Source organism: Meriones unguiculatus, chromosome 20, assembly GCF_030254825.1.
Source record: "Meriones unguiculatus strain TT.TT164.6M chromosome 20, Bangor_MerUng_6.1, whole genome shotgun sequence".
In the NCBI taxonomy this organism is placed as follows: domain Eukaryota; kingdom Metazoa; phylum Chordata; class Mammalia; order Rodentia; family Muridae; genus Meriones; species Meriones unguiculatus.
Genome location: NC_083367.1, coordinates 48,927,391 through 48,951,165, shown reverse-complemented (window position 1 = coordinate 48,951,165; position 23,775 = coordinate 48,927,391). Strand labels below are relative to the sequence as shown.

The following is a 23,775-nucleotide window of genomic DNA, read 5'->3' as shown; positions in this document are numbered from 1 at the left end:
GCGTTATAACTAGTCATCGTTCTACAGATGAAATAACTAAACAACAACAACAACAACGGAAGATTGAGTAACTAGGTTCATGTAGTTAATCAAGGGCGAGTAACGCTAGTAACCTGACTCAGGTGTTGTGTCATGTTCTTAGCGCTGTGCTGCCTGCAGCAGGCTCTGTCTTCATTTTCATTACTCGAGAATATAGTATATTTCACAAGCCCAGTATCAGATGTGGGCACCTGTACTGTGGCCAACAGACATACGTACCAACTACCTGGAGGGCAAATTACTTGACTTACAGACCACGAAACTTAATCTATTGGTGCGATGTCGGTGTTAACTGACTGAACATTTCACACCAAAGCCTACCAATCGTAGAAAATACTTTCCTCAGATTTCCTGGTGATTCAGACAGTGCCACTCAACTCCCGGTTTAGAAAGAGGAACAACAGGTTTGTTAACAGTGTCTCAGAGAGTGTCAGTCACAAGGTGTTCATGGAGGAGCAAGTTGTTTTGGTTTTCTTTTCTTCTTTTTTTTTTTAATGACATATTTCCATGTTGTTAGGAAGGGGTGTGTCCACTCGGTTCTGTGGGCATGACACTTGGAAGGCTGGCATTAGAGTGAAACCCATGGGGCAAGAATCTCAAGCACAGGTGGTGGCCACAGGGCCTATTATTAGATTCATGAGATACAGTCAGAAGTCGTGTTGCAAAATGGCAGGATGGAAGGCCAGTTTCCCTGACCAAGTGCAAAGGTATGCTATAAACACTGACATGAACAAACAGCCTTAGCAGCAACCACAACCAGGAGAAAAATTAGAGGAGCTTTTTCCACAACAAAGGAAGTATTGTTCTCCTGTGGTCATCCTTAAATTCATCCTTTGTTGTACAAGACGCTCAGGCTCCACCGTGGAGCTGTGGTGTCCCACCCAGCATTTTCCCTGTGGGCCGAAGGGATGGAATAAATGTATTCACAGTAATTCTTTCTTCTTACTGAGGATCCCACTTCTTCAGTTCTATAGCAAAGAGTTCTCCAAAGAACAATGAGGTACCCGGGACTAGGCAAAGAGCCATGAGGCACACATGGGCAGATCCAGTTCTCTCAAAGGCTGGCACTCTGTCTGATCTAGGGCAGGAGAACCACCTCCAGGCTCCTATTTCTTCATCTCAGTGGTGGGGTTCCCTGTGCCGGGTCTTGTTGACTACCGTATCCAAACCTACCGCCCTTCCGTGAGGCTGCTAGTTTGTTTTCCTTTAAGGTACGGAAAGCCAAAACCTGCTTGCTCAGGAAAATTAAAAAGCCTGCATGGAAATACATCTTGGTTGTGTAACAGACAAGAATGGTGCCAGACAACTGTCTGGTTTTTGTGTAAAGTCAGAAGGGGAATTACATGAATAAGGCTAACAGGGCATCTGGGTAAGCCTCCTGCTGGGGAGGCCTCTACCATCCTATGACTCTACGAAAGCCCTCTCGCCACCTCCTTCCACCCTCAGCTGACACATTACTCATCTCGGCCATGTCATCAAGGTGTGTCCGGACAGATTTTTGCCTTCTTGGTATCAAAGTACACGTGACCTAAAAAAATATTTGTTAATTCGGCAGAAATGGGCTTCTTTGGCAGTAGAATACAGACTACAGCAAATTAAGAATTTATGAAGCTCTAACCGGCGCTGGATATAGAAAATAGAAAACCTGGCTAGACATGGCTCTAGCCTCCAAGGGACTCAACAATTTGGTAGGAGCCTGACAGATAAATAGGCAACAAAAGTTCCACATGCCACTGGAAGTGGAAGCAGAAGCCATAGAACCTGCCTAAAATGCCCAGCTCTGTTTAAGACATTTCTCCTGCTTTAAAAAAAAAAAAAAAAAAAAAAAAACGATAGAAATCCTCAAGAACGTGGTGTGGGCGCCTTGAGGGCTAACCACACCCTCCTCCTTACCTGGTCCAGGTGGGGCTCTGAGTGGTACGATTTAGCGTTAAGTTCAGTTAAGCTTATAAAGCCTGTTTTTGAGAGAACTTCCTGTAAACAAGGTGCCAGGACGGCTCCAGCTCATGATGAATAAATGAAATAATTGGTCAACAGACACACCGCTGAAGGAAAGTGGCTTGAACAACGTCTTCTCTTTTTCCTGTTGTGGGGTGTGGTTAGATGACTTTCCCTTGGTCAAGGGACTTTTGGGCTGATTAAGTGATGTTGCAAAGTTTAAAGGAGCAAAGCAGAAATCGTTTGCTTTTTGATAAGGAAAAAAAATATAATACCATGAGGCTACTAATGAAAAACACATTTGTTTTTAAACATGTGTGAAAATGCCATCAGGCAGTGGCTTGAATTTTAAACTTTGTGATTGTCTCATCTTTCCACAATCCTTTCTAATTAGCAGATACTTTGTAAAACTGTAATCAAAACCCATGTCCCAGCCCAGAATCTAGTCTGTTACAGCCTGCAAAAATGGTTTTCTTATGGTTCCTCCTTCTGCTTATAACTATTTTCCTTCTTTTTCAGATTTTAATCATTTTAAATCTAAATCTGGATTCCCTGGGAACCTGAAGGCCACTTTAGGGAAGCAGGAAGGCTAACTGTAAATCTTCATCTCTTCCACCTCTCCTCCTAATCTAGTTCGCAGACAACATGCTGCTGCCCTCCTCACTCTCTGCTTCAATTCCCAAGGAAACAGGCAGATCCTCAGGGAACACTCTGCTTTCCCCCCAACCTTTAGAGCCCAGGCTCATTTCTAAGCATCAGCTCCGCATATCTAAAAGCACATTTTACTGGGACCCCCCCAGTGGCCACAGCTAGCAGGAACCCTTTACCAGGCAACACACAACTACCGCCTCCTAAGAATTGGAGAGGGTAACAGAAACCAAGAAACAAAATACCCACCCAATAAAAACAAGACCAGATATCAAAACCCAGATGCCTAAGCACCATTATAAAAAAAGCACAACAACAGCCAGGACAGTATGTCCCTATCAGAGCCCAACAACCTTACTGTAGTATGAACTGAGAATTGCAGCATAGCTTAAACACAAGACAAAGACCCCAAAACAGCCTTTATGACTACGATAGGTGTCCTTAAAGAAGAAATAAATATAACTCCCTTAAAGAAGTTTATGAAAACACAAACAGTGGAAGGAAATGAATAAAATGGTTCAATATCTAAAAGTAGACATAAAATCAAAATAAAGACAACCCAAACTGAGGAAAATTTCGGAGTGAAAAGTTTAAGAGCTTGAACAGGAATGTCAGAGGCAAAAGCCTCACCAACAGAGTACAAGAGATGGGAGAGAGAATCTCAGGCGCTGAAGACATGATGGAAGAAACAATGCCTCAGTCAAAGATGTTAAATCTAAAAAACTCCTGGCATAAAACATTTAGGAAACCTGGGACACTGTGAAAAGACTAAATCTAGGAATAGGAATAGAGAAAGAAGAAGAAACCCAGGTCAAAGGCACAGAATATATTTTCAATAAAATCATAAAAGAAAATCTTCCTAACCTAAAGAAGGGATGCCTACCAAGGCACCAGAAGCGTACAGAACACCAAATAGCCTAGACTAGAAAAGAAATTACCCTCAAAATACAATAATAAAAACACTAAATGAACAGAACAAAAAAAAATATTAAAAGCTGCAAAGAAAAAAAATACCAAGTTACATATAAAGGCAGACCTATTAGAATCACATCTGACTTGTTAATGGAGACTCTAAACACCAGAAGGGTCTAGATAGGTGTTCTGAAGATTCTAAGAGAAAACAGATAATAGTAATCTGCCAGTCAGATTACTATACACAGCAAAATCACCATGGATGGAGAAAACCAAACTTAAGAACTATCTGCCTTCAAATCCAGCCCTACAGAAGGTGCTAAAAGGAAAATTCCAATCTAAAGAGGTTAACCATACCCAACAAAACACAGGGAATAGATAATCCCAGAGCAGCAAATCAAAAAAGAGGAAACACACACACACACACACACACACACCACCACCACCACCACCACCACGAAAATAACAACAAAAAACAGGAACCAACAAACACTGCTCATTAATATTGATATAGCTCAACATCAGTTGTCTCAGGCCCCCTACAAAAGACTCAGACTAACAGAATGGGGGTGAAAACAGAATCCATCCTTTTGCTGAATCTAAAAAAAAAAAAAAAAAAAAAAAAAAAAAAAAAAAAAGCCAAAAAACAAAAAACAGCTTAAACCAAGAATACATATCGCTTCTGTGTAAGCAATAAGAAGCAAGCTGGGTAGCCATCTTAATATCTGACCAAAACTAATTAGAACACTACCTACTCAGCAAAGAACAAATTCTCCTAGTGAATATTGCATTTCTTAACATCTATGCCCCAAATAGAAGAGCGTGCAGGTTTATCGTAAAAACACACACCAATATTGCGAGGCTTCAATACCCACTACCTCTCGCCAATAGACAGGACATCCGGACACAACCAAACAGAGAAATGCTGGAGCTTACACTGATGTTATAAACCAAATAAAGCTAACAGATATTCACAGAACATTTTACCCCAGCACAAAAGAGCATACCTCCTTCTCAGCAGTTGCTGGAACTTTCTCCAAATTGACTACATACTGGGACACAAAGCAAATCTTAACAGATCCAAGAAAAAAGGCAACCATCTACAGCAACATAAAAGGAGAGAACATTCACAAACTCTCTCCTGAATGAAAAAAAAAAAAATGTAACAAGACAGAAACCAAGAAAAAAATTAAAGACTTTCTTGAACTGAATGAGAATTAACACACTGCATACCAAAATTTATGGTACACAATGAAGGTTGTTCTAAAAGCAAATTCATAGCACCAGGTGCCTACACTAAAACATACAACCAAACAAAACTGGAGAGATCTTGTACTAGCAGCTTAACCTCATACTAAAAGCTCTAGAACAAAAGAGTGAAACAGTAGTTACACCACGCTTCTGGCAAGTCAGAACTGATCAATGCGGGGTCCCTGACCAACCCCGAAGACCTGTGACTCTTGTTGGATATCCTGGGGGCAGTGTGTTGGGTGTTGCTCACAAACTATCAATAGGAAAAGAAGAGGAAATAAAAATAGACTTCAGAGAGAAAGAAGGCGACAGAACTATAATGGTCGTTGTTTTACCCAAAAGATCCTCCAACAAAACCTGTTCGGAGTTTTGCTCTACTTTGGAACATTTGACAGTCCTAACTATCTTGGTCTTGTACTCTGGAAGATAATATTGAACAAAATTTTAATGCTGATGGCTCAAGTGGAAGAAATACAGATTATCTTTCAGAACTTGCAGATTCTGTTAGAAAACTTGTGCCAAAAGATGCAGACAAGCAACTCTTGTCTACAGAAAAACTAGGAAAAGAATGTTGAGAAGGGGATTAGAACCTGAATTAGGGGGGTGTTAGACAAGGAAGACCCTGGGGAAGATACTCAATCCTCATTCAGAAGGACAAACGCGATAGACATTGGAAGCAGGAGAAAACAGGGAACAGGACAGGAGCCTACCATAGAAGACCTCTGAAAGACTCTACTGATTGAGGTATCGAAGCAGAAGCTGAGGCTCATAGCCAAACTTTGGACAGAATGCAGGGAATCTTGTGAAAGAAGGAGGAGATAGAAAGACCTGTAGGGGACAGGAGCTCCAAAAGGAGACCAACAGAGCCATAAAAACTGAGCCTTTGGGGGCTCTGCAGAGACTGATACCCCAACCAAGGACAATACATGGAGAGGACCTAAAATCCTGGCTCAGATGTAGCCCATAGACCCAGTACCCAAGTGGGGTTCCAGTAAGGGGAGTAGGGGCTTTCTCTGGCAACAACTCAGTGGCACGTTCTCTGATCACCTCCCCCTGAGGGGTGCAGCCTTACCAGGCCACAGAGGAAGATGAGGTAACCAGTCCTGATGAGACCTGATAAGCTAGGGTCATATAGAAGGGGAGGAGAACCTCCCCTATCAGTGAACTAGGGGATGTGGAGGGGGAGAAGAGCGAGGGAGAGTGGATTGGGAGGGAGGGGGCCACAGCTGGGATACAAATTGAATAGATTGTAATAAATGATAAGAAAAAAAAGGAAAAAAGAGAAGGGAATTAGAACCACATGGTCACCAACTCCTCCAAACAGGCAGAGCTTTTTAGTCTTCAGAGAATAATTTCCGTGTTGCCCTGTGGTAGTGGCCCATGCCTTTAATCCCAGAACTTGGGAGGCAGAAGCAGGTGGCTCTTTGTAAGTTCAAGGCCAACCTGGTCTACAGAGCTTGTTCCAGGACAGCCAAGGCAGCACAAAGAAACCACAGAGAGAGTGAAACTTGTAACTTCAGTACAAAACAGCAGCATGTTTTGGACCTTCTTACTTGAAGATCTTACTATCTAATATTGTAAGAGGAATATTATCTAAATTTACAGCTTATTTACAAGCGTTCTAAAACAAATGCAGAAGATTTACATATAGAGAAAGACAGGATTCAAGTTATACAAGTGATTTCCTAACTATACGACATTTAAACCTTTGTTCATTAGAAATACAGCTCTCAAGTCACTTCCTGTTTTTAATCACAGTACCATAAACCATGGTTTATAGTATATAAGTTTAAATAATGTTATTAGAAACATATTGTAATAGATAATTTTCCAGCACTGATTGTTAATTTCCTTGTTATTTGGGAGTAAATAAAACTCAAATTCAGGCCAAAAAGAATTTGCTTTTTTAATACAAAATTTTCCTTGGAATTATAGTGTGCTGTCTTCTCCTTTTTAGGGGAAAAGGCATTTTATTTCAAAGAAAATCTCCAGCACAGGTAATATAAGTCACATCCACTAACAGTAAGGCCATTTACTTTGTATTTATCTCATCACACAATTGGAAAAAACTAGGTTATCAATTAGCAGAAACATAATGAAAATTGTGTATGAAACAGATTTTATAATTCTAATGTCTCACAGTAAAAGAAATGAACAAATAAACAAACAAGCATGGCTACACAGTAGCCATCACATCTATAAAGAAAATGATAGCAACTCCTATGTGATATTTGCAGTGGGACAGGGGTGATGATCTGTCCTTTGTGAGACAAGATTACTATCAGCATTTTTCAGATTAGAAAGCTGGCATTGGAACTGGAGCCCAATGCAGGTCTGCTGGGCACAGTCCTGGGTCTTTTCATCAGAGCAGCTGTATCTACGGCTGGTGTTGGGATCATCTTAACTATGGGCATTATATTGGAAACACCTTCTAGTGAGTTAATCTGTGACATCGTTTGATACAGTGATCTTTTTTTATTCTCTTGGTAGAGTCTGTGCCCTGTGGGTTTCCATAGTCCCACTCCTAGCCATGGGATAGAGAGACAGTTTTACCTAAGAATGTATTCCCTAACAAGCCGACTGTGCTTCAGTGGAAGTCAGACATCCAGCAATACTTAGGCAAAAGAAATTGGTCTTCTTTGTTTTTTTTCTGAATGGCACAAAGTTGGGCGGGTAGAAAGGAGAGGTGGATCTGGGAAGGAGAGAAGTAATGTGAGCAAAACACATTGTGTAAGACTCAAAATTAAATTTTTTTTAAATATCAGTTATTCTCTAGATATCAAGAAATAAAATTGTAATTGAGTGCCTAAAAATAATTATTCATAGAAAAATATTTACAAATAATTTTTACATGTGATACACTATACAGTTATTTGGGATTTTTTTTAATGCTGTTTCTCTCTTTTATAAATATATAATAGGATGACTACTTCCTAAAATAGAACTTGTAACATTAATACTTCATTTAGTGATTTTTTTTCTCCCGGTGGGTCTATGAGGCTGAATTTCTTAAAGTGAGTGAGGGCTGAGAGAGGAGTAGCTGAGTTATGTGTGTCTTCACTGGAAAATTCAAACACAAGATCAGCCTTAGGCCTTTTGGATCAGAGTACCTTTTCTGGCTGCCAAGTGCTGGAACTTTCCTTGTGTTTGCAGGGAAGCGTGTGGGGGGTGGGTTTGTTGTGAGAGGAGCTAGCTGTGGAAAGGTAGCCAGGCCGCTGGCTACCGACTACTGTAGCTCTTCCTGCAGACTCCCCCGGCCCCCCTTCTGCCTAAGTCCTGTTCCTTCCACTTGACACGCCTTTCTCCTCATTTCTCACACTAGGTTTCCCTAGCTGAGGGTTGGACTTAGCCCCCACTCACAGAAACAGTGGGCTGTGCCTGAGAGGAGAGAGGCAGTGTGTGATGGGTGTCGAGTCCCAAGCCTCCATGGAAGGACAGACACGCTGGTCACTACAGTTTACTCTTCCACCTGTTTGCCACGATACCCACACCTTTGAAACAACCTAGAAAGAGAGCAGTTGTCTCTGCGCACGGCACTCGGATGAGGTACGGTAGGCCCTAACAGCTACGGAGATGCTGGACCATTCGGGAAGTGGGCACATGTTCCACCGGCAGCCGCGGAAAGGCCCTCTTCCACCTGGTTCTGGAGCTGCTGCTGTTCAGGCTTCACTGTGAGGCCGTGCCCTGCCTTGCAGAAACTGCCTTGCAAAACTACTTGAGAGCAAAGTGTCCCTTCTTCACGGATATGAAAAACAAGAAAGGTCACACACTAATTTCAAGAGTGAAACTTCTGCTCATGGAAGGCCAGACGTGTGGTGTGGTGCAGGGTGTACAGACAAGCAGGAAGCCACTTGCTGTACGATTACTTGCACTTCACAAAGGCAAAGGCAGATACACAAGGGCATTTGCCTTGATGGCGTATGGTCTCTCTTCAACAAAAGTTAATCACTGGACATGTAGAGCAAGGCCCGTGACGGGTGCCAGTGCTTGTAGAGGGCATACAGGTGCAGCTTAGGTCAGTTCTTAAAGGAATAAACAAGAGGCCAAATGCAACAACTGACAGGTATCAGAGTAGAGCACAGCCCCTCTAGCGAGTGCAGTCACACACACACACACACACACACACACACAAACACACGCTCTTCCCCCAAGCCTCACTCAGCAGTATAGTGCTCTGTCTTGCTGAGAGCAAGCTTGTTCGGCGGAGCACCTGAGCTCAAGATAGGAAACCGTGTGGCTCCTACTCATGAAGAGGCTTCTCCAGTTGTCAAGGGACCTCAACTCAGACCCTCACTGGGATGGGGCAAAGCACAGACACAAAGGACAGTGGGCCCACGCAAGGCCCCAGGCCCTAAGCACATTGCTTCCCTTCACTGGCCCGACATCCTCACTGGAAGACACAGCATCAGCTTCGCTGCAGAGTTTTAGCACTCCTTCAGGGGTTTAAATAGGTTTGGGTGTGTGTATTCAGTACATCTGAACTCTTCACATTGTGCTAATCTATTCTTTGCATCCATAAAGCAAAACAAAACATAATGTCCACTCTATCTGTTTTTTTTTAGAGGTACAGACACTGGTAGCCGCTTGTAGCTCCCCTCCATCTCGAACTGGTCAGGTACACACACTGGAGAAAGATGCTAGAGGCCTGGCCCTATCCTGACATGCCAGAGGATGGTGTGTTCTAAAGAAATGACTTGTGGCCAGGACATACTCAGGGCCCCTGAGGCTGGTGTATTAACATGACATCTGAATGGCTCTAATAGGCTCCTCCTGATGTAATTTCCATGAGAACCAGCTCAAGAATATGCACGTCCATGGCAGACTTCATGGCTGGGATTTCCAGGTATATTCGATTCATGCACAAATACAAACAGATGCCATCTGCCCGCAGACAGTAAAGGAACATGATAAAGTGATGCTAAAAGCCCTCAGGAATTTAAAATTTGCAGAAGTAAGGCTAGCACTTCATCATACTGTTTATGCATATTTATTTCCTTTTTTTACTCACTAATTCCTTTAATAGAATGAGTAATTGCCCTTATTACTGTCATTATCTTTGCTACTACCTTTGGACAAATAATAGCTGTCTCTGTCCATTTATAATATTTATGCACTTGAGTGTCTACTTCTTAAAATTAAAATGTTCAGAATAAACAGATGATAGAAAGATGGACGGATAGATAGCTAAATAGATAGATAGATAGATAGATAGATAGATAGATGCTCAACCATACACATATGTATTGCCTGTTTGTATGCATCTATAAAGTTTTAATGGGAACCATTGTCATCAACATCAGCCAACCATTTCATTGGGCACCTATCACAATCTCTGCCCTCCAGGAATTTATTAAATAACAAGACCAATGGCAGAAGTGAATAAGAATATTCACATACAGATGAATGAGAGGTTGGAAAGATGGCTCGGCAGTTAACAGTTCTTGCAGCTCTGCCAGAGGGTCCAAGCGTGTCTCCAACATCCATGACAGGAGGCTCCCCCCACATGCCCCAGGTCCAGAGATTCTATACCTCTGGCCACTACGGGCACCGGTATTCATATACACAAACCCATACAGACACATAACTTAAAAAATGCTTTTTAAAGAGATGGATGCCTCATATAGTGGTCTTTAATAAACAGACCTGAGGGAAGCCTGAAGCTCTCTTGGGTGTCTAAACAAAAAGACTCTATGACCATAAAGACACTAATGTCTTATTTGCAGTCTTCATTCTCATTTTCCCAATTATGTAGTAGAGTTTCTAAAGGTAAGCAGTCTGTGCTACTGCAACAGACTGAATGCAGAAGCAGATGAGGAATTCTGCCTCCTTCTACTAAATATAGACATTAAAGAAACTGCTAAAAATTTTGTCTCACTGAATATGTTGCTTTTGGATTGTATTTTTCCACTAAAATTGTTAGCAATGCTAGCATGTAAGAAGTTTGTGGTTTCTTTAAAATAAATCAATCAAAAATTCATTTATTAGCTTTTAATTTCTTTTTAAGATTTATTTTTTATTTTTATGTATGTGTGTGTATGTATGTGTACCATACATACACACACACACACACACACACACACACACACACACAGATGCCATGGAGGCCTGAAGAGGTCATCAGAGCCTCCGGAGCTAAGCTACAAGTGGTTCTGAGCTGCCTGATGTGTGTGCAGTCAACTAAGCCTAGATCTTCTGCAAGAGCAGCAAGTGCTCTGAGCTGCTGAGCCATCTCTCTAGCCCCTCCTGCCTTCATTTCTAACTTACACTGATACATAACATATGTTGACATATTGGTACATACAGATAAATAAAAGCTGCGTAAGCAGAGATTTAGAGGGCTATAACTGAAGCACATGCAGAGTGAATAAGACACATTATCCAGAAGGCTCTTAGTCTCACGTCGTTCACTCATGTTCGACCTACTTGGTCATAACTAAAGGTCATTTCTTCCATGGGACCTTCATTGGTTCCTTTCCATTTCATCAAATACATAGAAAGAGACTATTCATTTACATGGTAGATACCAAGTACTGCCCTAGTGGCTTATAAATACATGAAATGTATATGTACATATGTATATATACATATATATAACTACTTCTTAGTCATGGATCTACTAATTTCCGATTCTCATAAATAATTCTTATTTGCAATATACCTCATACTATGTAAACCATTAATTCTACAAATGAGAAAGTCTGAGCTTGCCCTTTATGTCCCAAAAGTTGATAAATGAATGACTACATGCCAAATGCCAAAACAGTTTAGACATTTAGCATGTAGTCATTCATTTAAGAGCAGTGGCTGCTCCTCCGGAGGACATGGGTTTGAGTCCCAGCATCTGCATGGTGTCTCACAATCATTTATAACTCTAGTTTCAGGGGATCCAATGCTCTCTTCTGGCCTCCTTGGATACCAGGCAAGAACCCGGTGCACACATATAAACACACACATGCATGCACACAGGCAAAACATCCATCCATGTAAAATAATACTATGTTTTACAAAAAAGGAGGGAACGAACATGGAAAGTTTGGGTTTCTTGACCATGAGGAAGAGGGGAGTGATGACACTAGAGTTCTCTTTCATTGCAACCTAATACTGAAGGTAAAACTATACCTCCCATGCTGGTCAGGCCCACCCTGTGTTAAAAGAAACACTTCTCCTGAAAATTCCATAACTTTGCATATTGAGATGCTCATGGCTTTCGAAAGAATCATTTCTACTTTATAAAACTTAATTTTCAAAAGTCACTGGATCCCACACCATCTAACTGCTTTTAAAAAAAAAAATTATGACCTCACAAAAATAAGTATTTGAAGTAGATACTCTAGTGATTTCAAAGGAATTTTTATATCAAGTACTTCTCTTTTATAAACAAGACTACTTTCCTAAGAAATAAACCATAGCTTCCTGTAACACAGCAAGTTCCACAGAAGTGTCTGCATAGTTACAAAATTCAAAATATTTAAAGCTGTGCGCAGCCAATTCTATAATACAGTCAGTAGCACGTTCTAAGTATCCCCCCTCCACCAGGGCTCCTCCAAACACACCCATTGAAAGTACCAGAAAGTAAAGAAAGCCAGCCCCCGACCCCTCGAGTAGACTCGGGAATAGAGGAGGAAAACCAGAGACCCAGAAAGGGGACAAAGCCTGGGTTCGTTGCTCATACCCTTGGGTTGCTCTAAGCCAGGAAGCTATTTTACATGTTTTCCTTCGATGGTGTAACAATAGCAATAGCTGAAGAAAGAGATGTGGGGCAGCTCAGGTAACATTCGAAGGCTTGGGAAGTATAGGAATGTTTTCTATCTGCAGCTGAATAATAGCATTACCACATGATAAGTTTTCTGAAGCACATTTTAGATACAGAGAACAGTTATGACACCTTTCACAATTAGGGAAAGAATTTCCTTCACAGTGTCATCCATTATAGCTGTTTTCTTCTGACTGGTTCATCAAAGGACTCTGTGTAGAAGATGTGAATCCATAAAGGAAACCAAGCTCATCTGTATTGTGACTCCTGTTAGAAAAAACTTAAAGTGGGGTCTACAGTACTTCTCCATTTTTCTTAAGAGCCATGTGTATTCTGTAAGACATTTGCCATTCTCGCCAGAAAGCACCTATTGTTTTGATGTGTTAACATCCACACAAATACATACAGCATGACACAGAGGCAGAGGATGCAAAGTGGGAAGGCGTGTGTCTGGAGTCTGCATTGATTCTGTTCTCCTAAACATAAGACATGAACAAAATCACTTCATTTTCCTGAGCCCCCATTTCCTTTTCTTACAAATTAAAATTACAATAACAACATCTGAATCTGCCTCAGAGAGTCACCATGATAACTCAAGAAGATTTATAGGAAAATGCTTTGCACAAAGATACAATTTTCATGAAATGCTGTAATACATGCCTTATGCTACAAAGGCTGTTTCAGTAAGTATCTTTGTTAGTTAAATGTTGAGTTATGAAACTAAAAGTACAACTTTCCATATGATGTGGCATTTCCTGCCCTGTTTTACAAGGCCATGTCCCAGATGGCTGCCTATTTATTACCATATGACCAACCCAAATGTTGATTGCTGTTATTAGGGCATGAAAATATTAGCCAAGCCAAGATCCCAGTTGTGAAATGTAAGGACCATGCAAATTTAAGATACCATAAGTTGTTACGCTTCATTCACGGTTCTAACAGCTGAGGAGTCTAAGGATCATTTTAACAAGATGGCTAGAGTTGGAAACAGAAGACTTAAAATGACCTCACTGACAAATATTTCTACCGGTGTTAGGAGAGCTCAGTAAGATCACCTGAGGGCTGATCTGAGGCCAGTGAGAAGGAAAGCAGCAGGTCCTCCACCCCGGGGCACCACCCTCTCATCCTGCTGAGCTCAGTACCAAGCGCCTACGTGCCCACTGCCCTAGCTTCGAACCTCTGCGTTACCCTGAGCCTCCAGTGGGAAGTCCTTTTACTGCCATGTCAGCTTCACTCCCAAGGAGTCTCTCTCAATAAAGTTCCTGCTTCTGGATGTGTATTTTCTTTGCCTAGTACAAGTAACACTGGACTTGGCCTATCAACTTCACTGAAGAGCCAGGCTGACGTGACTGAACCAGTCAGGCCAACAACAATAACAACAACAAAAACTGTAAAATGGGCCAGGAAGGGTCTGTCACCGTGGAAGTGCCTAAAGTTCCACCTGCTCGAACTAAGAGAAACACACACCCAAACATGGCCAGATAGTTAAAAAAAAAAGAAAAAGAAAAAGAAAGAAAAACCAGGATATTTATTTTGAGTCTTAACTTCGTAAATATTAACAAGTAAATCATAAATCAGTTATCTTCTAAGTTTTTTTTTTAAGTGTTTGTTTCCAGTTCTAAGATGACATAACAACATAGACCAGCAGGTTCTGTTCAGAGAGAGGGCAGCTCCTCTCTGCCTGTTAACCCCAAGAACTAACCTGTACCCCAGGACCAGTCTGCTGCTCATGGCCCATTTTTCTGCAGTACAACAGAAAGCTCTGTCTCTGGCGAGTATTTCAGACTACACTGGAAGGTGATCAAAGGCACAGAGGAAGAAAGATGGCTGGGAAGTAGAGCCTCGTGGCTCCCTTTGCCTGCTTCACTGACAAATCTTGCTGACACTGAGCTAAAGCATCCTTAGGAACAGAAGATAGAGCCTCTGTTATGCCGTACCCGACGCTCTGTCGTCTCTCCCCTAGGCTTTCTGACGGTTGAGCCTCTCGGTGAAGGGAGAAGGATGCACACCAGTGGGCAGGATGGGAGCCAGATGAGGAAGGCATTGGCCTTCTGGCAGGTTACTAGCAAAGGTGGAGTGTGAGGTGAGTTCATCGTTTCCAGCTCTTTCAGAAGATTGTCTCTAAATCAAAGCATCACAGTTATTTACCCTAGGAAGGGCTTTGAGATCATCTTATTCTCTTTCCATTTTTCAGAAAAAAAAAAAAAAAAAGAATCAGTGTACAGTGGGTCTTCAAAAACAACATCAGGATCACTTGCACTGCCTATTGTCCAAGACAAACGCCTTGGAGAAAATATGTGTGTTCCTGATGCCCGTCTCCTGCATGGGAATAGATTTCACTCTGTACAGGCAATACTCAGAAATGGTGAGGGTCAAGAGATACTATCAGAGCTCTAGACATGACTCGGCCATACATTATACTGCCAGGACCCAGTCATTATCCATTTCAGCAGGGAAGTGGGCACCTATGTCTTTGCTTCTCAAAACATCTCTGGAAAGCTTTGCTCTGCAGTTTGTAACTTCAAAAACAAACCCAAAACATGACTCAGAGGAATTTAATACCCTTGTAGAAGCCATTTTGAAACCGGTGAGCCTGAAAATTGCAAATGGGAACTCTACAGTCTGGAAGGAGGCCATAGCAGGCTTTCCTTAAAGAGAGAGTCAGTCTGTCCTCTGCCAGGGAGAAAGCAAGGTCTAGAGTTCATCAGGCAGTCTGTGAGATCTGTCTGGTAGCTCGGCCACAGCCAGGGAAGAAGTCATTCTCCTTACGTAATAGGAAACGCTCTTGCAACACTGCGAGAGTGGTTCTCAGTGAAAGCGCCTGTGCTGTTCAGTCGTCCACAGGAACTGGTTTAACAGTCGTGTCCCGTGGCGTTAGCATTGCGTTTCCCTAAGAGGGCTTTATAGATACTCCACTGCCACCCCAGGAAAGACAAAAGCGCTATTGATTGGGTCCTCCAACTCAACTGTGGAGTAATCAGGGCATGTGCTCTTTCCAGACCCATTCTAGGGTGAGTCATTTAGAGACGCCGTATCTAGGCTGCTGCAGTCCAACCCCCCCCCCCTTCCCCAGCCACTGTGGCCCCTAACGTACGTCAGAAGTGAAGGAAAGACTCGAGTTATATTTTGATTGGGGTATTTTTGTTGTTACTGTTGTTTTCGTATAGTCGGGGTGGGGTGGCCTCTGCCATTTCAAAAAGGTAGGTTTTGACCTTAAATAGGATCATCCTTAAGTTGGTTATTTTTTGTTTTGTTTTGTTTTGTTTTGTTCATTTGCTTTTCTTCTATAAATGGTTTGGGACTGTCTTCTGCACAGTAAACTGTCTTGAGAGTGACTCCAGCTAGAAACTGTACTAGCTCATTCAGGTACACGCTGGTGTCATTTACCAAGGCTGTTTCACTGAAGTAAACTGGAGTGCTTAAAGGGTACCTGGAGCCGAATGCACACACTAGCTTTAACGTCTCACGAAGACAGCTAGGCTATGTCCTTTTATCACATACTCAAAAAAAAAAAAAAAAAAAAAAAAGGTAGCAACAAACAGCAGAATAAAGCTTTCCAGAGATGCTTTGAGTAACAAGGACACCTGCAACCAGTTTCCAGTTGAAATGGAGACATCAGGTACTAGTAGTGTAACAGAGTAATGTCTTGGGGGGGGTAGGGATAACGTAATATATCCCAAAATAATTCACATTTATAAACTAAAATTCTATAAAGTTTCATTTTTGTAACATAATAGAAATGATATTAACTGAAGTGAAAATGCTTGCTTATACCATTAAGTATCATTTTCCTGTGGTATCCTCAAAATCACCCTTGTTTTTAGATAAAGTGCCAGCGGAGAGGCAGTCCGAACCAAGTTGCTCGTAATTTATAAATGCTCCTACCAGAGCGTGAGCATGCTCAGCACACATCACTGCTTCGTTCTCCCCAGTTCTGGGGAAAGAAAGCCAGGATAACTCTAGTCCATACTCGTCTCTCATTTGAGACAAAATGTCTCTATCCCCCCTTTCTCATCAAGATCAGCCACCGATTTAAAATGCTGACAACATCATAACTCTACAGTGACTGATTCCTTTTTCTCCACTTTCTCCTCAAACCAAGTGCAATGCCTGCATTTTTGTCACAATATATATTTGGGGAAGGAAGAAAGAGAGGGAGGGAGGAAGGAAGAGATAGAGGGAAGGAGCGAGGGAAAGAAGAAGGAAGGAAGGAAGGGAGGAGAAGAAAGGGAGGTTAGTGGAAAGAGGAAGAAAAGAAGGGAAAAAGAGAGAAATGGTAGATACTTAGAATCATAAATTTTACCTTCTCTCACTAATGAGTCAGATGTTTATTGAGTCAGCTCTCCCTTTGTAAGTGTGGCTATACTCTTGCCCTGAACAAAGGAGAAATTCCTACTAGGGATCCTACCGTGGAGAAAATGTCAAAGTAGCGAAAGGGAACAAGCATGGATGAGGGCAAAGGGGTCTGTAGACCCCCAAATGACCAAGATCCAGATTAGAGGACAGGCGAGAGTGTGCCTGCCAGGAGCTCAGGCTGATACAGAGATTTGGTTTCTCGTGTGTTACGTGCTGTGCATGCCCTACGGGAAAACCTCAGAAGGTGACTCTGGCCACTCTGTGGGCATGTGTGACCCCGTGAGTCATTGCTAGAATATCAAAGGGATTCTTAGTCAGGAAATAGTCTCCGCCTTGGTGTTGATGATCAACAACGGAGGCAAACACAGCCTAAAGAGCAAACAAACTAGTGTAGAGCCATGGGTCTCTTAGGCTCAGAGCCCATGCCACATTTACTGTAAGTGCCCATGGCTACCCTTTCATCCTTGTAACAGAGCATGCAATTTTTTGATAGTCGGTTCCATTCCGTAGTTTTGCTCAGCATTTCATTCAAGGGGATTGGCTAGCATTCACCCAAAACACAGACGGTACACACACGATAAAACACCTTGGAAATTGATCATTTGTAGCATTTATTTGCTGTTTTCAGAAAAAACTACTGCAAAAAAAAATCAAAACAAAAGTCATTCTGTACTCATTGCCATTGGGCAGACTACATAGCTTGAGATTTACAATGGCATTCTTCATTAGAGAAAAGGATGTTTTAAATTGATTAAATAGAAGTGGCTTGTGAAGCTAGGGTTTCTCCCTTGATGGATACACTACCCAGAGTAAATCACATTTCATTTGGGCCTCGGTTTTCTCATGAGTAGAGAACCCTTAAGTGGAGGGAGGAATGATCTCTCTGAATTTCCTTTATCCCTCTGAGAGTAATCGAACCTAAACTCTCTGTGTCCCTAAGGCAGAAAACAACATTAAGAGGTTTACAGTCTACTCTTGAGGACAGTTCAGTTCCTTGAATAGTTGAATGGCCAATAAAACAGCATCATCTAGCTTCTCCAAAAACTATTCACAACCTCTTTCCCTATACCTGAGCACAATAAAAATATCAGAAGCCTTAGAGACATTATCAGTGAGTTATTTCAGTGATGTTTACTTTCCTGGAGTATTATCAAGTCATTTAACTTTTCTTATGTTTGTTTATTGGGGGCACTAGGACCACAGGGCTTGTGTAAGCCAGAGGACAATTTACAGCATTTAGTTCTTTCCTTCCATGTGTGGGATCAAACTCAGGTCATCAGGAGTAGTCACAAGGGCCCTCACCCTCTGAGCCATCTCGCCAGCCATAAGTCAATTTTGCCCTAAAAGTATCATCAAATAATGTTAGAGCCAAACATTCAAGGTATTGGTAAAGAGATGGAAACAGAGAAAGGAAAGGAAAGAATAGGAAAGGAGGAAGAAGGGAAGGAGGTAAAGGGAAGGAGAGGAACAGAGTGGAGAAAAGTATATATTGAAATAACAGAAAATATTTAAAGCTTATTTCTGGAGCTCACCAGGCCTCACCTCACAGGGACAGGGACAGGGGAAGGCACTCCTTCAGTGTCTAGTTCACAGGGACAGGAAAGATATGCTTTCAGTGGGTCACAGGTTGGCCTGAGGGAGGAAGGAGCTGTGTAAAGGTGTTTAGCAAAATTTAATGTGCACTGCAAATGAATGAAACTGCCCCTGTATTTTTTTTTTTTTAATGTGAACCACTGTTCTTATGAATGGCATAAACTAGATCTGTAAGCACACCAACAGCCTAATCTTAAGTCTAAAAGTTCATACCTTTAGAAAAGGGAAGCTTTTTTTTTTTTTAATTATCCTTATTGAGAAGACAAAGAAAACTCAATGCTGACAATCCAAAGGCAACTCATCAGAAGGTGTTCCACCCTATAAAGGTCATTAAATCTTGTGACAGCACGGTAGCCAGGCAACTGGAGTGCCTCCCACTTTGAAGCAAGGCTGGCTGATGGTGGCATCAGTCACCCTTTCCTTAGTATCGGGTGCAGCTGCCACCAGAACGACGCCCATGCCCAGGTGATAACTATGCCAGCGTGGGTCAAGATCTCAGCTCAGGACGAAGAGTCACTCCCAAGACAGACCAGAAGTGTCATGTTGAAACTTCTGGCAGAGGGTTGTAATTGACCAACGAGAGCAGCAGGTGACCTTAACTGGGTCCGATAGCTGTTGGCTCTTCCGCTTAGAAAAGAGGAATGCCTCACTTACCTGTGTTGAGACAATCATGGCAAGCAGTCTGGAGAGTCACCAGATAAAAACAGTGATTGTTCTGGGCTATTCTTAGCTTTCTGCACGGATTGCGGGGCAGAGCTTTTCCTGAAAATCCCGAGTTCAGATGTTTACAATTATAGGCAATGAGGCTCAAAGAGACAGCCTCATGGATCACTTGTGTTTTATTTTTGGTTTTGTTTTCATTAGATGCAACACTGAGCTGAGCCATGAGCCTTCCAGGGAGTTGCACAACTTCAGCTTTTAGAGATTGTGTTTCATGGTCACGGAAAAAAAAAAATAATTGGATTTAATAGGTTTTCACAATCACATTATCTACTTAACCTTCCAAGATCATTACTCATTTAATTGCAAGCCCCAAGGAAAGATCATAGGGTAAGGACTACACTAGACAGTCATAACAATAAGGGAAGCAGGTTCTTTACAAATGATGTAAAAATCTGTAGAATTTAAAATCTTATAATGAAACTCCTGGATTTGACATAGTTGTGTTGCTTTGTTAATTATTTCTATTACAAAATGGAGACTTGAAGATTTAAACAATATTTATTGATATAGAAATATAGATTTACATATCTTCTTACAAACAGATAATACATGTGAAGAATGATAAAATGCAAACCTCAAGCTGTGAGTGACAGGCATTTGCTGCTATTCAGGCATTGTTGCAAATGCTTCCATCCTTTACAGAGGAGTGACATGACTATAAAGAGAGATGTCAAGGTCATTGGAACAGCATGTCCCTAAACTGGGATAGTTAGTACATAGAATGCATCGCATATATGAGGCAAGGATGCTCTGATCCTGTGCGGAGTAAATTCTTTGCTTAGCTTTTAGAGTACCAGAAAGGTAACTCAGGTTATAAGCTTTTATTTGCTCTTGTACAAATCAGAGCATTCTTCAGGCATCCAGAGGATGTTTTCCATCTAGATGCCTTCTAAAGAAAAATCTTGAGTGAAAGGCTTACTTTCAATCTGGTTTTTATTCTCTCATTATTTCCATGGGATTAAAGCAAAACAAAAGCACTTAACAAAGAAACAAACCTGGCTACGCAGAACTATAATTGGATTCCCTATTCTGGTTCAAAGCCGAGGCACTTATATCCATGTTACTGTTGTCCTTTTCTTCTTCAAGCTGCAATGTTCTTGTTTGTGCTCACTCCCAATGTTCCAGGTTACTCTGTCAGCCCAGGCTCAAACTGTCCCACATCCTCCCACAGAGGTCATATTTTACTATTGGGAAAGGCTCTGCAGGGGGATGAAGTACTATGTAGCCACAAGACAACCAAAACACCACCTCAGGAAGATGAAAGTGCACGTGGTGAGGTGACAGCTGAGCTTCCAGCTGAGCAGGAGGCTGGCTGATGAAAGACAATCACAACAAAGTCAACCAAACACACGGGCCCTCTGGGCCGCCAGCAGACCTATAAACCAGGGCTTTCCCAATCTAGATTTGGGCTTGAAAGTAGACAAAGTCACAGGCCTCGGGGTCTCCTAGAGTGAATTACTCGCTAAGGCACATCGATGAAGAAAAGAAAACAGCCCATCCCTTGGTAAATTGGTCAGTTGTAACAAATGAAAAGAATTTGTACCTGATCAGCCTTTTATTTCAAGAATTCATAAGGGAAGGAAACAAGGCTGTAATAAAATTAAATCAGTACATATTTTGTGAAATGTTAGAAATCCATTGTTTTAATTAGGTAACTCTTTAATGAATGGCCAACACAAATAAGGTTTGGCTAAACTGCAATTCTAATTTATCAAAAAGATGGGTTCAGTGAAAAGACTCCATGAACACAAATTAGAGTGGTTTGGTTATTCAGTTGGTAAGACTGAAAGGGCACACCAGAAAAGCCTGAGCATTCCAAATTTGTGGTCACTCGGAAGGCACAGGAAGGCAGGCTTTGTCCCCGTTATGGTAACCCTGCTGCCTTTTCCCCTACTCTGGCCAGTGGCTCACTTCTTCCACCCATTCTTCTCAGCGGGGCTCCCAGAGCATGGGTCCAAGTACTGCAGGCTTCTGTGTATTGTCGGGCCTTTAGCGTCCCAGTAACATGGCCACAATATAGAGCCATAACCAGGACTATCTGCTCCACAGATAATGTGAGCTGCTCTTGGCAGGCCGCTGCTCAGAATCGCCAAAGCTTCTGGAAGCACTCCACCCTCCAGAAACCCCTAGCAAGAAGAACACACTCCTTCTATTTACCCCCCTCCTTCATCCAGACCCACATTCATACGAAATGCTCGGCAACCATTTACTTTCTACTCCTTCAAGAAAGCACCAAAACAAGATGGAACTGATTTTATTGGCATTCATTGGAAAAGCAAAGGGCTAGTGAGAACTTACCTGTCAATGTCTGTGCTGGATGCTGAGGATAAAAGATGAAAAGACAGGCAGACCACAGGGATTAACAATAGTCACTGGGTCATCCTGCTTCCTTTGTTCTGACTCCACAGTCATTATTAAACTCTTCATTTTATATAGTCTTTAAAACACATCGGCATCTTGATCTCAATGGATCAGCTCAACAATGATGTTGGATAAGGACTGTTCATGTTGAAGATAAAGAAACTATGGTTGAGGGGTAGGGAGTGGTTTAACCCCAAGCCATAGACCTACCTAGTTGTAGACTCAGGAATCAAATGGAAAGCTTTTTTGCATAAATCCGCTGCTTGCTGAGTGGGTCACCCAGCCTCCTGAGGATGAAGACAGAAACTAAGTAACACAATAATAAAAAAGTCTTGAACACTTACCATATGCAAAACCTGTCCTGGCCTCCAGGAAGAAGATGTAGCAATACAAATGTAAGCATAATACTGTCCTGACTCAAGGGAAGTTCATGTAAGGAGAAAAAGTCACCAGAACAACCATTCCAGGAAAGTTAGTGTGATAAGGAAAGGGAGAAAGGAAAGTGCCAGGTAAGAGCTCAAACTTAAAGAATCCAGAACGATCTTTTGGATTATATTTGGGAAGGGCTATGATTATATTCCACTCAAAGACTCTCAGATTGGGAGGGGGTGCATCATGCAGCCTTTCCTATGGCTTTTGAGTTGCTCCTCAGATAACACAAGTATTCTGATCCCTAAGAGTTAAAATGTTAAAAGAATTTATTTCAACAGCATCAAAAGTCTCTTGGAGTTCAATAAGTGTGCATGAGTCCTCAAGACACTGAAAGTTTTCAGAGAACTGATATAGCATTTTAACTCAGGAAGCCAACAGGCAGGCCTACAGCCATTATGAATACTTGCAGTTTTACATTAGTTACTTTATTTTTCTTCTTGACATGTATGATGTAGTTTTCAACATTCACGATGGGAAAAGGGACAAATAGATCAGAAAAAGTGGGCAAGGATTGGCACTGGCATCCTGGCTGGTTGAGGATGTACCACACACTGCCAATAGCTGTAAGTAGTAACAATGGAGGCTCTGGATGGAGTCATGCGTTCCTTTACACAGAAATACCAGGATAGCTATTGTACAAGAAAAAGTGCCTAAAATGTGTCTCCTAGATACTCTACTCTGCTACCTCTGCTGACACTCAGTGCTTTGAGTGCAGGTACTGTTCTGAAAATGCTGCTGTACTGTTCTGTCCACTGCTTGAGAGACCACCCAGGAACCAGAACGCCCCCATCAATCCCATTCACTTGCTCAGACTCTACCCTGGCCTAGCTCCAAAAGCCAGATGAAGAAGAGCCTTGTCGACACGTGGCACTTTCTGACCAGGTGCCTGGAGACAGATGTTCCATTTCCTGAGGAAGAGGCTGGAACACAGCCTCTGGGAGGCTTTTGACAAAGGACAGTGGGAGGGGAGCGAGTGAGTGGAGACTTCTCACCTTTGTACAGCGGAAGAATCAGGAAATTCTTGGTCCCACTACGCTCTTCTTCTCTGGGAGGTGGGCTAGACCTTTGAGTAGACTGCCTTTACCTGTTTCTCTGTCCAAGAAACTGGGATGGAGTCAAGTCCCTTTGGATGTTGGAGAGCTGTTACTGGCTAATAGTGGGCTTTTATTTGTTTTTAAGCTAGCTGTAATTCATCCAACACACTCTTCTTTTCCTGATTAAGCATAGATATCATCTATTGCTTGCAGCCAAAGGATTATAGTTACCCCCTCTTTTTCTTTACAGTTCTTCATATCTAGTTATTTCTGGTATAGTAATATACCAGATAGTATGAACAGCCACATTCATACTATCCTCTGATTATAGTGAAAGAGGCATCCCTTGTATCAAAAGGCAATTCCAACAGTGGGTTCTAGAATCTCTCTTGTCCCTCATTTAGGGGGACCCCTTACATTATCTTCTTTTTTCTATATCACCAGTGTCTCCTTGCCTTCTGATTCATTCCTGTAAGCCTATACAGAGACTCTATAATCAACTACCTTAAATGCCACCCCTTTGCACCCATAATTATCATTCCTTTCCAGTTCTCCACTGTAGAGGGTCATCTAGATCTGCTGTGTTCATTTCCTCACATCCCAATTCTCTCTTCAATCCACTCTTGGCTGGCTTCTACCCTCAACACACAACTGACAGTGATACAGTTTTTACTACGTCACTGGTGATTTTTCAGGCTACTGGTTCCATTAAACATTCTCTTGCTCCTGTCTAAC

General features: G+C 42.0%; 1 pseudogene; it reads left to right on the top strand.

Moving 5' to 3' along the window:
* Nucleotides 1-705: 705 nt before the first annotated feature.
* LOC110546891 (putative glutathione-specific gamma-glutamylcyclotransferase 2) lies at nt 706-5,387 on the top strand (annotated as a pseudogene).
* The last annotated feature ends 18,388 nt before the right edge of the window (nt 5,388-23,775 follow it).